Source organism: Bactrocera dorsalis, chromosome 4 (assembly GCF_023373825.1).
Source record: "Bactrocera dorsalis isolate Fly_Bdor chromosome 4, ASM2337382v1, whole genome shotgun sequence".
Taxonomy (NCBI): Eukaryota; Metazoa; Arthropoda; class Insecta; order Diptera; family Tephritidae; genus Bactrocera; species Bactrocera dorsalis.
The window spans coordinates 46,035,056-46,050,381 of NC_064306.1; the positions used below are offsets into that span (position 1 = coordinate 46,035,056).

Sequence of the window (15,326 nt, forward strand, 5' to 3'; positions counted from 1 at the left end):
ATACCAAAAAGAGTTAGGTTGATCTGAAGATGAACTGCTTCAATTTCAATTCAACTGAGTGGAGTTGAAACCCATAATACGGATAAAAGTATTTTCTCAGAACTTTTAGCCAGTTGACTCAACATTTTTTCAGATTTGATCGCTTGACATTAGGTTCGGTTAAGTTAGGTCAATTTGGTAGGCCAATTAGTCACGTATAGACTACCTTTGCGATACCACAAGGAGTTCAGGTGCATCATGGTCCATGAAGTATAGTCATCCTTTAGGATGCCTGCCCTTGACACGAATTTTAACAAACTCTGCGGCCTCACTATCGATACCTCCTCCAGTGTATCATACCATGGGGACCGCAGATGCTAACAACGCAGTCTTGCCAATGTGGGATAAGTGCACAAGAGATGCTCTATTGTTGCTCTGGTGCCCTGCTCTAGACATTTTCTTCAGTTTTCTCAATCTGTCAGCCCTATTCGTCGTACAGACAATGCTTGGGTTTCCCAATGTTAGAGATGTTAGCCGTTCACTTTTCTTGGCAATCTCGTTAACTAAATATTTCATTGCCCGCGATGCCTCTGTAGCCTCGCGATACGAGGTTAGGGCCTTGATGGCTGCTTGGCTGTCTACGTAGATGCTGACTCTGGAATTGCCTGCAGTTGCCTAAGAGGCCAGCTTCGTAGCTTTCGCAATAGCAAAGACTTAAATATAGCTTTTGAAGTAAAAACATATGTATATAAACTTTAAATTTTCTGTTTATTAAAAAAAACAATATAAATTCATATACATATTACTTAAATGATTTGGTAGTTGTAACTTAAATAAGTAATATTTTTCTTTTCTTCTTGTTTGCCATATCATTAATTACTTCATCTGGATCTATTTTAATATCCCAGTGCACTGCAATAACAGCAAGTGCACTCAGCCGCTCATTGCCCATCACACTGCGTGGTAAAGTTTTTATTCTTTTTAAGGTTGAAAAAGTTCTTTCAACGGAAGCGGTCGTCACTGGAAGAGTTGCTAAAATTGTAAGCAGGTAGTGAATATTTTTAAAATACGTTGCATCGCAATGTTGCAGTAATTTCAACACTTCTATGGTTGGATCTATTGTTGATAAGCTGGCACACCACAATCGATACTCTGATTTTAATGCTGTCATTGATATTTGCTCCTCGAAGTAAATAGTTAAATTTTTTAATTCTTCGGCATTATCAATTGCAGCAAAACCTGGGAGTAGAATTTGAAATGACGAGAGTATATCCTCATTCACTAATAAACGTTCTGTCATGTTTTGAATCAGAGCATCAACGCATGGAATAAATATTGTAACTCTGAAGTGGCTTTCAGGGGTTGTGCAAGGTGGATTAGCACGAGTAGTTTGACGCGAAGTGTCAAAAAGATCTTTAGACATTTGTGATGCTGTTTGGAAAATATCGTTGAAAAAACCATCCGCTGTTTCGCATTGAAGGTAATGACATAGTATTAAAAAGCGCAAGGTTCAATCGGTGACTAGCGCAATGAACATATCGTGCTTTTGGATACAGTTGTCTAATCCTGGTTTGCACTCCACTTAAATGCCCTGACATGTTTGCTGCTCCGTCATATCCCTGTCCGACCAACTGCGCCATATCAAGATGGAGATCTGTACAACGCTTAAGTATGACTTTTGATAAGTTTTCAGTCACCGTCTAGTGTAGTTGCGTACGACTGTTATAGGTTTGAACTGAGTTATGTATAAGAGTTTCAAAAGATTCAGTCAGTGATAAATCTTTTTTATTTGCGATTTATTTAAAAAATTTGCTTCAGCCCTCTAGCCCCCCCCCCCCCCTTGGCTACGTGCCTGCTCAGTGTTCGCTATTCTCACATCATATAACTATGAAAGGCTTTTATTTCATGAAAAATCTATTATTCAATCTTAGTACATCCACTAACATTTATCCGTCAGTTTTCAAAGTTATTCTCTATAGATTATTTACCAAAGTAAAGCTATAATCTCTGTATAAATTATGCAGATCAGAGTGCTTTAACATATAGCTGCCATACAAACTGGCCGATCAAAATTTAGTACTTGTATGGAAAACTGTTTCAGTTGACGAGATATCTTCACGAAATTTGGCATATATTATTTACCAAATTTAAGTTATAATCTCCGAAGAAATTGTTCAGATCGGATCACTATAGCATATAGCTGCCATGCAAATTGCCCGATCGAAATCAAGTTCTTGTTTGGATTTTTCTCTTTATTGTGAAGTTTATTATAGTTTTGGTGCAATCTGAGTAATGTTTTTTTTGTTATAATCCCATATTTTTCATGTCACATTCAATTTGAGTTCTGTGATGTATTGCTGCTTTTACAAATTCTCTAGAGTGGTGCAAAATTCAAAAAGACGTACCATTCGCAATTTATTCCATGCCAAATGGTCAATTTTCTGGAGCAAGCAGGATTACAGCCAAAAATATATTAAACCTAGGGTTCAAATGTCCATTGATACCAAACCTTTGCTTTTCTTTTGTTTATTTTCGTTGAGCCTAATGCCGATCTTTAACTTCATAGAAACATAAATACTAGAGGAGAGTCATAGAGGCCTCTCTCTATGCCTAGTAGAGGTAGTCATATCCTTAATTAATTTTAGTCTAATGCATGCTTTCAAGTATGTATTAATAATAGTAGGTCCCAACCAAGGTTTTGAAAATTTTTGATGTTTTGGCCTTGGCAACCAGTTTTAGCCGTCGTTATACCTGCATCATATACGTAAACTTGTTTTTTCCCCAATAAAGTTTAAAGAACTTAGCATTTTCACTTCAAACTCAGAACAACTGTAATAGAAATTAATTTTTCTATACTAGAACCAACACACACACGCACTTTCTAATACTTCAACAGTCTCGTCACATATCCTCGACAACACTTGAGATCGCAGATAGCCCACAAAGGTGTGTTGGCTGGCCTACAATAGAAGTTGACAAATGGCATTAAATGGCGTGCAACCACAGTAATAACGCTGTGTGTTTCTGTGTGGGTGTATGTGTGGATGCGCGTGTGGTTGCGCCTGTTCACTTCTGGCCCCATTAAACACACTTATTGTTACAAATTGCTACGACAAATGTGATTGTGCAGAAATTCACCCACTTTCATTGTGAGAATAAAAAAGAAAACAGTAAATAATGAAAGCACAAAAGGATAGGCGTACATTTAAACAAAAAACCATGCCACATACACGTGTGCTCACTTGCGTCACGAATGAAAGTAAAGTAACTGAGAAAGTCGGTTGTAAATAAAATTACTGTTACAACAATATTCTTGTTGTTGTTGTTGTTGCACTTGTTGTAGTGCTGCTGCAATACCTGACCTATTAACTAAAAACAATCCAATTACCAACTTTTCAAGCCTATTGTGGTAATTTATAAAATATGCACACACACACACGTACGCACACATACGTAAAAATTGGCAACAAAGGCTGCAAATGTGAGAGCTTTTGTATACATACATATGTATGCATGCTTACATACAACCGTGTGTTAATTTACGTTTGCTTTTGCCGTGTGTGAGGCTGCATGCGAAAGTCGATGTTACGTATACGCCCCACCCTCATGCCTTGTAAGCCAATTGTGCTGCCGTTCAATCACAATAAACAGATGGCTGAGAGGTAGCCGGCAGGGAAAACAGCAAAATGTGTGCTAACAAACAGTGTGACTGGCATCGCTGCTCCTGGCTGCATACTCCCCCCGCCCCAACACACTTCTTCGCCCTTATGTATATACGGTGCAACTTCTGTGCGGAGGCTGACTGGCGTTCGCGTCTTTAAATGCAATTCAATGCATAGTAAATCGGTACAACAACAATAAAAGCGGCAAATCGTAAATGTACGCCAGCGCCAACAACAAAAACAATGTGTTGCCAGCTGCCAACATGCAGCAGCATTACTGCAAACCAACTACAACAAAGCGGCCCCATTGACGCTTGACTGGCGTAGAAATTGCATTTTCCACTGATTTTCATTTTGCAATATTCCAACGTTGTTTTTGCCTTTGCACTTTTGTTTTTGTTGTTTTTGTGTGGTAGATTTTTATAATATTTACTTATGACTTTGGTCGGATCGGCTTTGTGGGCTGATAGAAGTAGAGGGCAAAAGCAAAAAAAAATCACGTTGTGGTGTCATTTGTTGTTGTTGTTGCTCCTGTAGGCTTTGTTACAATTTCATGGCGGCGTAACCCGCTTTATTTTAAGTAAATTCGCAAATGCAACCAGTCATGCTGCGAAAGGTGCACTGCCTGTGGAACAGTGTGCGCAAGAGCTTGGTGAGGGGGGCAGCGGCGTGTGATGAAGATATGTTAACATCGTTTAGCGCAGGCTATGAGAAAGTGGAAAAGTTATGATTATATGAGAAAACTGGGTCATGTCAATAAAGTTGTGCACACCATGGATTTCTACCGAACCGTCCACGCACACATACATACGGGCGTATAGGTGTGGTGAACACTGATTGTGTATGGTAGTTATTAAGGTATCCCGTGCTGAACGACGAGATCCCGAGATTTGTAGTTTGATGATAATATCGGCATTTGAAATGCTGGCAAACTTATAAATATAAATTTCATTTAGTGAAAGAGCTTTTGCACAGCATCACGGTTCAGTTTGTATCCTGCAAAGGCAATTTGTGGGGAATTAGAAATGGTTCGGTGAGAAATTTTGGTAAGTAGGTATCGATCTAGCCATTTGAAGAATTTTTTTTTTCGAGAAATACTCATTTCGTGTCTTGAGAGCTGATTATAAAAATATAATACCCGAATAGTTTCAAAAATATTTATTTTAATTTTAAGAGAAAAATTGCCGTTTTAAAATTCACGGGTAAATATTGTATAATCCCGAAATTTAGGGACTAATATCAATATGCTTCCATGCTTTCAACTACCAACATATTGCTATGGGTTGGTATGGTATGTGGTTATGAGTATGTTGCAATGCCCACATATTTGCTCAAAGGATATGACACAGTGGCATTATCAGCAGCAATAACAATATTAAACTACGATTATTAATAAAATTTTATTGAAGTGGATATTAAGCTTGTAAAGAAAACCAATTTCGTTGTAATTACGAGCATATTTGTTGGTGTATATGAATGCGGACTAGCGAAAATTGGCATAAAGTGAATACACACATAGGCATATATAGCGCTTTGCATTAAAAAGCATTGGTAAGGCTATATATGCTGGCATGCAAACTCCAGCCGCGCTTATCGAACAGAAAAATTTAAATGTCTCGCGATTGAACTAGTGAACGGTTCCAAAAAATGTATAGTTGTTGTGAAATCACTTCAGATAAGAGTAGTACAGTAAGAATGTGGTCAAAGTAAGCAATGATAACAAATTTTATGCCGCTGCTTTGGTTAGCAAACAAATTAAAGTCTACTTTTAGGCGGTAGACACATCAAATTTTATTTTCTACACCATAATGCATTTTATCATTTAATTCTGTTCTTATTCTACTTAGTTGTATAATATTAGTATAATTTAAATTTGTTTGCCAAACCAAAGTGACATTAAAAATCCTCCAACCCATTAGCGGCGCTAACCGAAAAGCGAAGAAAAAACTGTCTGGCACCAGTTAGGCGGTTAAAAATTACTTACAAACTGCGGCTATGAGGCAAATAGATAGTCGTTCGAAGTGTAATTTGTGTTTCAATTGAGTTTTTCTATTTCCTTCTTGCCTTTATTGCCTCCGCTTTTGTGGGTTGTTTCGCTGCTTGGCTGCTGATAACAGCGTGTCCTTACATTGGCTTTGTCAACGCCAACGAAGCATGTCGCCACCATAATTGTAATTTGTTAGCTTGTAAGCTGTTGTTGTCAGCACTTAAGCTGAATATGCTTCTGTTACAAATGTAAATATGTTATGTATGTAAATATGTGTGCGAACTTCATTCAATTGCTTTTCTTTATATTAAATTTATTTTGGCTGTGCTATTTGCCTTCTTATGCCCAAAGCATTATAATTTTTCATATCAGTTTACGCTTTCCGCTTGGTTAGCTACATTTTCTATATTCTTCGAATTATTTTTATCATTACTTTGTTTTGGTTTAGCTTGTTTATCCACTTGCTTTCGTAGTTTAGCGTTCATAGTTCGTGTGTTGGCGGCATATGGTATTTTGGGCTACAAAAATTTTGTTTCGTCTTCGGCTTTATTTTTGCTGAGGCAACTTTATTGTTTGTTTTTACCGGATTAATTTAACCTAGCTCTTCTGTTCGTAGTCACTGCGATAGCGATTCTGGTAAGCTTTTTTTGCTAGCTCATCAGCTTTACATTTTCCTGCGATTCCGCTGTAGCTAGGCACCCATACCAGTCTTATCACAAGACATTCTACGCTATTGATAGCGAGGTTAGTCACTCTTTGAGCAGCCCTGAATATTCTGTTAATTAGTTCAAGGCTAGAATCGCCGTTCTATCATTATTTGAGTGGATCGTCCATTCTCTAAAAGAGATTGCATTCCGAAACAAAAATGCTACTGTTACCTTAATGGCTGCAATCTCGGCCTGGAAGACACTGCAATAGCCAGAAAGTCTGAAGCTGGGGTTGATAGGGAGGAAACCCCTCCACCAACCTTGTCCCAAGCTTTGGCCCACCTGTAAAAAGCTTACTGCACCTCTCCTCTAACGATTTCGTCCCTCTCACAACTCCTTCGCCGGTATATGAGTAGAGTAGTAGCCGCCAAAGTGTCACCAGGTTTCGCAACTTCATGATCCAAGTGATACGATTTGAAGGCAAAGTGAGTGAGGATTTCCGAGTGTTCAAACATGTGTTTTTTAGCAACCCAGACTTATTGAGTATAATAGCAATTTTTGCAGCCATACATGCACCTTCCGACGATGTCTACGGGCAATATGTGCCAGATGGCGTTATGTGTCATGGTTGGTGTGGACCTTAGTGCACAACAAAAGCTGATGAGCGCCGCTCGTTGAACACTCTTGAGTTTATTAGCAAGTGTGGTCTTTTCTAGAGTTCTCCACTACATAAAGACTCCATAGAACAAAATAGGTTTGTTAATGGTGTCGTAGAGCCAGAGGACCCCAGCTTTTGCCAATGGCTTCTCCACAGAAGTAAAGAGCAATCAATGCCTGTTTTGATATCTCTTACATATTCAGCTTCCATGAAAGCTTCCTATCCGCTGGTTCCAGAAGATGGCAAGCATAGCGGTGCCACCAGGATCTTGTATCTTCTAGTAAATAAAAACATCTCGTGTTTAATTGGGTTGATGGTGAGACCGTTTACGACTGCCCAATCTGTTACGATACTGAGATACCCCTTCGTCAACTCGTAAATGGTACTCAGGAACTTTCCTCCGATTATAAGCGCTACATCGTCTGCATAGGCAATCACTCGGCAATCACAATCTTCAAGTTTTTTAAGCAGGTCGTTAATCAACAGGATTCATAGAAGAGAAGAGAGAACTGTAGCTTGTGGGGTTCCCCTACTCACATTTCGTACAGAAGATTGAAAATGAAGTGCTTAAAGTTTGATTCAACCCCAACACCTTTCAGAGCAGTCACGGTACGTATTGAAAGCTCCCTCTATATCAAGGAAGGTCTCAACAGCGAATTCCTTAACTCTATTGGCTTCCTCATGCTATAACACTCTCATTTTGCGCTCCTGATAAATGGTTCCTTGGAATGCGCCTCTTTATGTACCAGTCCATCAGTCTCTCCCGAGTTTTTAGTAAGAGGAGGAAAAACTGATGGGCCTTATAAGCGTGACAGTTTAATTTTATACGTTTACAAAAGCTATCTTGATTCCATGAAAAAGTTGAGCGATTAAAAATAGATTGGGCGAATAAATTTCCTAGTATTCTGAGAGTTCATGCTATCTGAAACAAAATAAAAGCGGTATCGATTTAGTTGAGGCTAGCCACATGTTTTTCGCAGCCACTTTCAGGGATAAACTGAGTTTTTCAGTTAATCACAACGCTCTAATGACAACAGTGATCGTCCAAGATCCAAAACGGAAGTCCCACTATTTATATCTATTTTTCATATAAACTCTTTCTACGCAGTCAGTATATCTTGTTCTTCTTTGTTTTCCATTCATCAAATTCGTTGCTCGAAAGTGACTTGATAGCTCAGCTGAGCTAACCGAAGACCACACAACTTAATTCCTGATAACTCTTTGCTTGCACAAAAATTCGGTTTGTGGGTTTTGCGGCGTCCAAGAGTCGATGCTGCCACAAAAGATAAGAGATGAATTAAAACTGTGACAGAGAGAAGATGCTAAAGCTCAAATGAAGCCAAAAAAAAAAAATAGCAAAAATGGAAGAAAACGAAATTAGTCGAATTTCACTGCAATGCGTCTCACTTTGTCAGCTGACAAGCGACTACGATTCGCACTTCATTTATTGTCCCCTACACTCGCTTTCACATTTTTAGCACTTGTCGGTCGCCCACTTTTTTGCTTCTACTTTTCGGCAGCATTGTTTTGGTAACTGGTTGTTGGCACTTTGTCGGAGCGTTGTATCAAACATACGAACAACTTGCAGACCGACCGCCCACTCGTCTATGCATTCAATCTACCATTGAGTTGGTAATTTCGTCGTCACTTGGTCGGTCGTGAGTGTCGTGAGCTTAAATTGTCACGTTTTATGCCACAAAATGAATGGTCCCTAAATTGTGGCGAGTCAGTGAACTCGTGCTCGGTTCTCTTTTCTTTTCGAATTAATTTTCCATTTCTTGTATTTTCCGACGTTTTTCCTTTCAATCTTTTTTTGCACTACTACATACATATGTATGTATATTATCGTTGTATGGTTGTTGCCCCAGCGTATTAACGCCACTTGTGAATTAAATGGAGCAATTTGGAAATGGAAAAGAAATCGGAAAGAAATAACAACGTAGAAAGTGAGTGGAAAATGAGATTATATAAAATACTTAACGTTGTTTAGACCATAAAAGACTGCGGTACTTCGCAGTAGTTTGATACAGCTTTGGTTTATAACGAAATAGCTGAGGCTGAACCAGTTTCTGAATGCAACGCCAAGCTCCCCCTATTGTTTGCCATTAGCCGAGCAGCCAATTCATCCTACCAAAATGACTAGCTGCGCTCAAGTGTAGTGTAATTGAGAGCCATTAATTTAAAATGAATTGAATTATACTTTAGAAAATGCTCGAAATGAACTGTGAAAAGCGCCACGAAATGACTAAATACTCATTTTATTTACGTTCGTAGTGCCATAGCATACTTTTGGCGGCAGTCAGCTTCATTCGTGTGACACTTAATGACTTTATGTATACAAATTGTTGGAGAAAATTGCTTGAATTTAAGGGATGAACATTTTATACTTATAAGACAGCAAAAGTTTAATGAAAGTGCTTTTAGTTTAACTATTTTCCTGTTTGTTGAAAAATGCAAATTTCGAAAACTTTGGGTAAACCTGTAAATTGTTAAAGTTATCTCAGAAAATGTAATAATATGAACTATCTCTTTTAAATGGAAGAGTGCTCAGATTATGAATTTGTATGAAGTAAAGCCGCATCATTTAAATAATCACTTTAATTCCTAACAGCGTCACGAAGCTCAGTGATGAAATTATCAGAAGCACTTGCTCTGAAAGATAGCCCTCCAACATAGATATCAAGGGTAGTAGCACAAAGTTAAAAGGTATAAAGATAGATACTAAAATATATCACATTTTGAACTCCATACGATATTATTGACCGATCTGCGTCGGTGCTCTGAGAGATAGCCTTAAAGTCCCTCCTGTAGTTTTTGTAGCGTGACGTCCGTAGTTATCATTCTCTGAGTAACACACACATTTCATTAAAAGGTTTCCTCGTGTAAAAAGCAGCCTTTTTAAAAAAATTTTTTATTCATAGAAAAATGAAATATTTTGCTATTTATAAAGAAATTCCGAAATTTTTGAAAAAAAAAATATTTTAAACTCGGCCATTGCGACGCCATTTCCGGTGACCTTTCGAAAAAAAGGTGTACCCACATTGGCAGGATAATTTCTTACAAGATTCATCTAATATGAAAAAATACATGTTTTAGTTAAAACCTTTACTTAGAAAGGGTAAAAAACTGAAAATTTTATTTTTGGCAGACATTTTTACAAAAAAATATTAAAATTCACGACATTTATTTTTTCAAATAGTTGTAATAAAAAAAAAAACTTAAGTTAAGAATTGTAACTCAAAGACCTATGTAAAATTTCATGATGAGCGGTTGAGTAGTTCTCGAGAGAAATCTTGGAAACCGACTTCAAAAACACAGTTTCGAGAAAAACGCGTCTAAAGACGACGCACTTAGCCTAGTTAGCCTCGAGCGCACAAGTTCTCAAGGCTGTATCTCCGAAACTATTACTCGGATCAACTTGAAAATTTAGGACAATATTCTAGAAGTGTCGTAAAATTGAATAAGGCAATAAGAAATCGATTTTTGAAACCCCTAAACCCATGTAATCCTTTAACAATGTGACTAATCGAGGATCTTTTATGTTTCTCTCAATGCTCTTATTTCTTCAAGCGGTCGGCGTAATTTGATATCAGTCTGAAAGTGATATTTTAATATCGCTTACATAACCCACAACTCTGCTTAATCGATGTCGAGTGGCCTTCCTAATTTTTTAACTCTTAAGCCACGATCTTAGAGTATACCTTCTTTAATTATTTATATGAATATGTTCATGTCAGAGTAGGACATATATTTCTCAAATGTTCTACAAACTCAAATCTCTCAGTGTCTTAGTTATACCAATTTATACCACTTTATACCAGTGATAAAAGCTCTTTTTAACATCTTCTATCATAACTATCCAGCACTTATTCTACCGGAAAAGCAAAATCTCGACGTCAGATCATGTAACTTTGGCTTTGCTTTCCACACTCTAACATGGTTTTACCAGATTAAAAAACGCTCTCTTGTACGCAAGTAGTTTAACTAGGTTAATATGGATGTTAAATTGTTGGTTAGACTATTTAATTATTTATAATTTAAATAATTTCAAGGTATTGCCAAAGTTTAGGAGGAAAAACAAATTCTAGCAGTTTTCCATACAGACTGGCGACACCTGCGCTATTCTGTTTGGTGGATAAATTTATTTCTTTTTTCCTCGATAAATCATAATTATTTATTTCGAATAATTTTTGACTTCAAACACCGGCAATGGCTCAACGTTTACGCCAACCTACCAGCAATGCTCCAGGACCTCGAAAGCAAAATTTTCCGCATTATAGTCGAAATGTTGCTCCGGGGTCATCGAAAATTGGCGTAAATGGCTGGGGATATGCAAACGGAGCCATGACGAAGTGATGGCAATTTTGCCGACATTTAGTTAAAATCATAAATATCATAAAATTATCTGCATATCTGAACAAAAAATACCACAAATTTTTACCACATTTGAGTGTTTTATTTCAATCTAACATCACGTCGTTCTTGAGGGTAGACCCTTTTGGGATATCTATCTGAAAATTTCCACACGACATTTTCTCACTTAGAAGCAGCTAATTTATCGGAAGCATTATAATCGGTTGACTGTAGCATATAGCTGTCATACAAACTGAACTATCGAAATCTAATTTGCGTATGAGAACTTTGTTGTTTGACGAAATATCTTCACGAAATTTGGCATGGATTATTGTCCAAAAGACGGGTACAATCTCAGAAGATATTGTTCAAATCGGTGTATTATAGCAGATAGCTGCCATACAAACTGGTCAATAAAAATCAGGATAAACAACTTTGTATACCCTTTTCTACTTGTACGAAATGCACCTGTGAAGGGCGCTTCGGTGCGCTCAAAATGAACGTTTTTTCTTGTTTTCCCCATCATCTGAGTTAAAAAACGTGGATCCATCACAATTTAATTAATTTTATTGTTGTGCTGCGCCATTTCTTTCAACGCTCCATTTGCTCACAATTTTTGGAACGCACCAAAATTACAAATTTTTCAATTTTCGTCGTAAATTCCTAAGCTTAAATAACTTAGCTTGGATAAATATTGAGCAACGCACTGAAATTCATTTCATCATATAATACAGCAGCCACATTTGTAGCCACACAATGGAGCAGCAAATTGAATATTCCTGCATTAAGTACCCTTTTCAACGCAAGCAAAAGTAAACAGTTCATATGTATATACCATATATATGTGTATGCGGGTAAATGGCATGCTGCTGGCCATCTTGAATGCGAGCCTCCACCACAGAAGGCAGTTGTGTATGTGCGTGTGAGTGCGGAGAATTGTAAATCGCCAAAGCGCATTGCTCGAGCAAATAAATTTTACATTTTACATTTCATTTCTGAATGTAAACCACAAGCACTTCAAAGCCGGCAACAACTGCAAATATAGTAGTATGTATATGTATTTGTATCACTACTACCACTACACACACACAGGCAGCTGTGGCAGCTGCGCGTAAAGAGCGCTTTGTCCCCGTTACCCAGCTGGGCGTATGCCGAATGCTTTTTATTTAGCTAAGTTCAACCAACTTTTTGCCTACTCGCCTATATATTTTTACAACAAATACGCACACATACATGCTCACACAAACAAAAATTCCGTTAACATGGATACTTGCTTTTCAATACAAACAAACAAACATAAATCCACTTTGCACTTTAGTGGCGGCAATAAAAACTATGAAAAATGAGTTGCGCACAAAAAACACCAACAACAACAACAATAACTAAGAAGCGGTGAAAAATTGCAGCGCACCGAAATGAAAATGCACGACAGCAGTGAAATTGCGAAAAACGAAATAGCAGCAAAGTGTGGAAAAATTGAAAATAGGCGCAAATGTTGAAGAAATGTGGCAGCGACGCCGCTGCAGCGCTGATAAGGATAATGCACCGGCGCACCCAATGACCAACAAGGCGAGCGGCTAACAAAAAAACAAAAACAAAAATATGCAAGCAGCCTGTAGATTTCGGAATTTTCATATTTTCTCCTATTTTTCATTTTTTTTTTTTTTACATTTTTTATACCCTGCACAAGGCATATCAAGTTGATCGGGAAGTTTTTAACACTCAAAAAGTCTCTCAGTTTTTTGAGATATTGATCTGCAATTTTGCACATGTCCTTTTCTCCATAAGAAGCTGCTCATTTGTCCGTACCGCCTAAATCGGACCACTATAGCATATAGTTGCCATACAAACTTAACGATCGAAATAAAGTGCTTGTATGTAAAATTTTCTCATTTGAAGAGATATCTTCAAAAAATTTCACATGGGTTTTTGCCTAAAGCAATTGCTTAGTCTCTTAAGAAATGGCTCAAATCGGATCACTATAGCATATAGCTGCCATGCAAACTAATTGGTCGGAATCATGTCCTTGTATGGAACACTTTTTTGTTTGACCACGAATCTTTACAAAATTTGGCGTGCATTATTACTCAAAGCAACGGTATATTCTCCGAAAAAATTATTCAGATCGGATGACTATAGCTGCCATACAAACTGATCGGTCGAAATCATATGTTTGTATAGAAAACTTTTTTGTTTGACGAGAAACATTCACTAAATTTGGGATATATTATTATGCCAAGAATTGCTACAATATCGTAACAAATTATTTTGATCAAACCACTATAGCATATAGCTGTCATATAAATTACCGATCAAAATCAAGTCCTTGTATGGAAAACTTTTTTGTTTGACGAGCTATCTGCACCAAATTTGGCATGGATTATTCTCTAAAGCAATAATGTAAGCTCCAAAAAACTTATTCAGATCGGTTGACTATAGCATATAGCTACCATATAAACTGAACTATAAAAATAATCAAAAATATCTTTTTATATCCTTTTATGGTATTAAAAATGCACCTGTGAAGGGTATTATAGCATCGGCACAACCAAAGTTAACAGTTTTTATTTTTTATTTATTATAATTTTTTTTGTTGTCTTTTTTTTTACGAAATCAAAGCGGAGCAATGCACTGCCGGTGAATGCCACAGTGACTTACAACGCTGTGGATCCTCCACACATACAAATGTATTTGTTTGTATATGTGTACCACTATTTACTTGCCTTTATGTCTGTGCAGCTGTAAAATTGCCCGGAGGCTGTATGCTGCACAGCCGCAGCCCAACATACAGACGTTTCAAGTGTGAGCAACGTTTGGAAAAAAATTTAATGCCATGCAACTGGAGAAATAGTGTGGAAAAAATGCAAAAAATATGAAGAATTGAATGTGTGCTGTGTTAACTGTAACAGTGTAGGAAATCCATAAATTATATTTCTTTCTTTCGTTTTTCACAGTTTTTGTATTTGAAAAGGAATTTTGTGCTTGAAAAATAGTGCAGGCAAAACCGCAGAAATGCATGCATAATCAGCAATGTGCTGATGGACAGTTGTAAATTACCAGCAGCAACGCCTGCAAATATGCAAAACCCACTGATTGTGATATGTGCTGCTAGTTTTTGTGGGTTTCACTAACACAAGCGCACACATATAATATAACAGTGTGTTTTGCTGTTGTCCAGCTTAGTTTAAGAGGATTACTTTGCAGGCTGCTTTTTGGGGGAATATCATTTTGTGAGTAAGTAAGTTTAAAGTTTTAATTAACATTTGCAATATTTAAATGCAGTTTTCATTTTGATAAACGGCTTATTTTTAATTGAGCTGTTTGAAGTTTGATTTATATATCTACTTAATTTGTAAAATATTTGTTTTTGATTAATGCCAATATGTTTTAATTTGAATGCATTTCATTTGCCTAATTGCAATTTGAATTTATTGTTCGATATATATGTATGTATGTACATTAAGGTGCTTCAAAATTTTTTCAACTTTTACCATCTCTGATGTTTCTAAGTGATGAAGAAAATGTCCTCACCAAACATGGACCCTATTTGGTCAAGTCTAAGTGGTCATCATTTTTAATTTATTTCACTTTTTTTATACAAAAAAATTAGGGCTAAAGGGAACGCCATCTCATCGAACGACAGTACTTATTGAACAGACCGGTAAATGCTAGTTGATTTTCTTAAGTTTCATCCAAGACGAGCACTTTAAAGAACTTGTAAAATGATTGTTATATTGTATAACATTAAAAATATGTATATTATATTATGCTTTAATAATCCTTAAATGCTTTAGTAATCCTTTATAATTCAATTGTAATATTCCTTTATCCGTCAATGTAGAAATTCATGCGAAATTGGTATTAGAAAGAGGCAGTAATTATTTAATGTTCATATGAACTTCGAAATATTCAATGCAAACTTTCAATTAAAAGCACAATCATAGATTATAAACACACGCATAGATATGTATGCGTGTAAATATGTATATTCAATAATGAGACTTGGCAGTTTGCAAATGGAATATTAATTGACTAAAATG

The 15,326-nt window shown here is 36.8% G+C and overlaps 1 protein-coding gene across 2 annotated transcripts in view; it reads left to right on the top strand.

Moving 5' to 3' along the window:
* LOC105234190 (proton channel OtopLc) overlaps nt 1–15,326 on the top strand; it is a 113,284-nt gene that overhangs the window by 55,186 nt on the left and 42,772 nt on the right. The window lies entirely within an intron of this gene.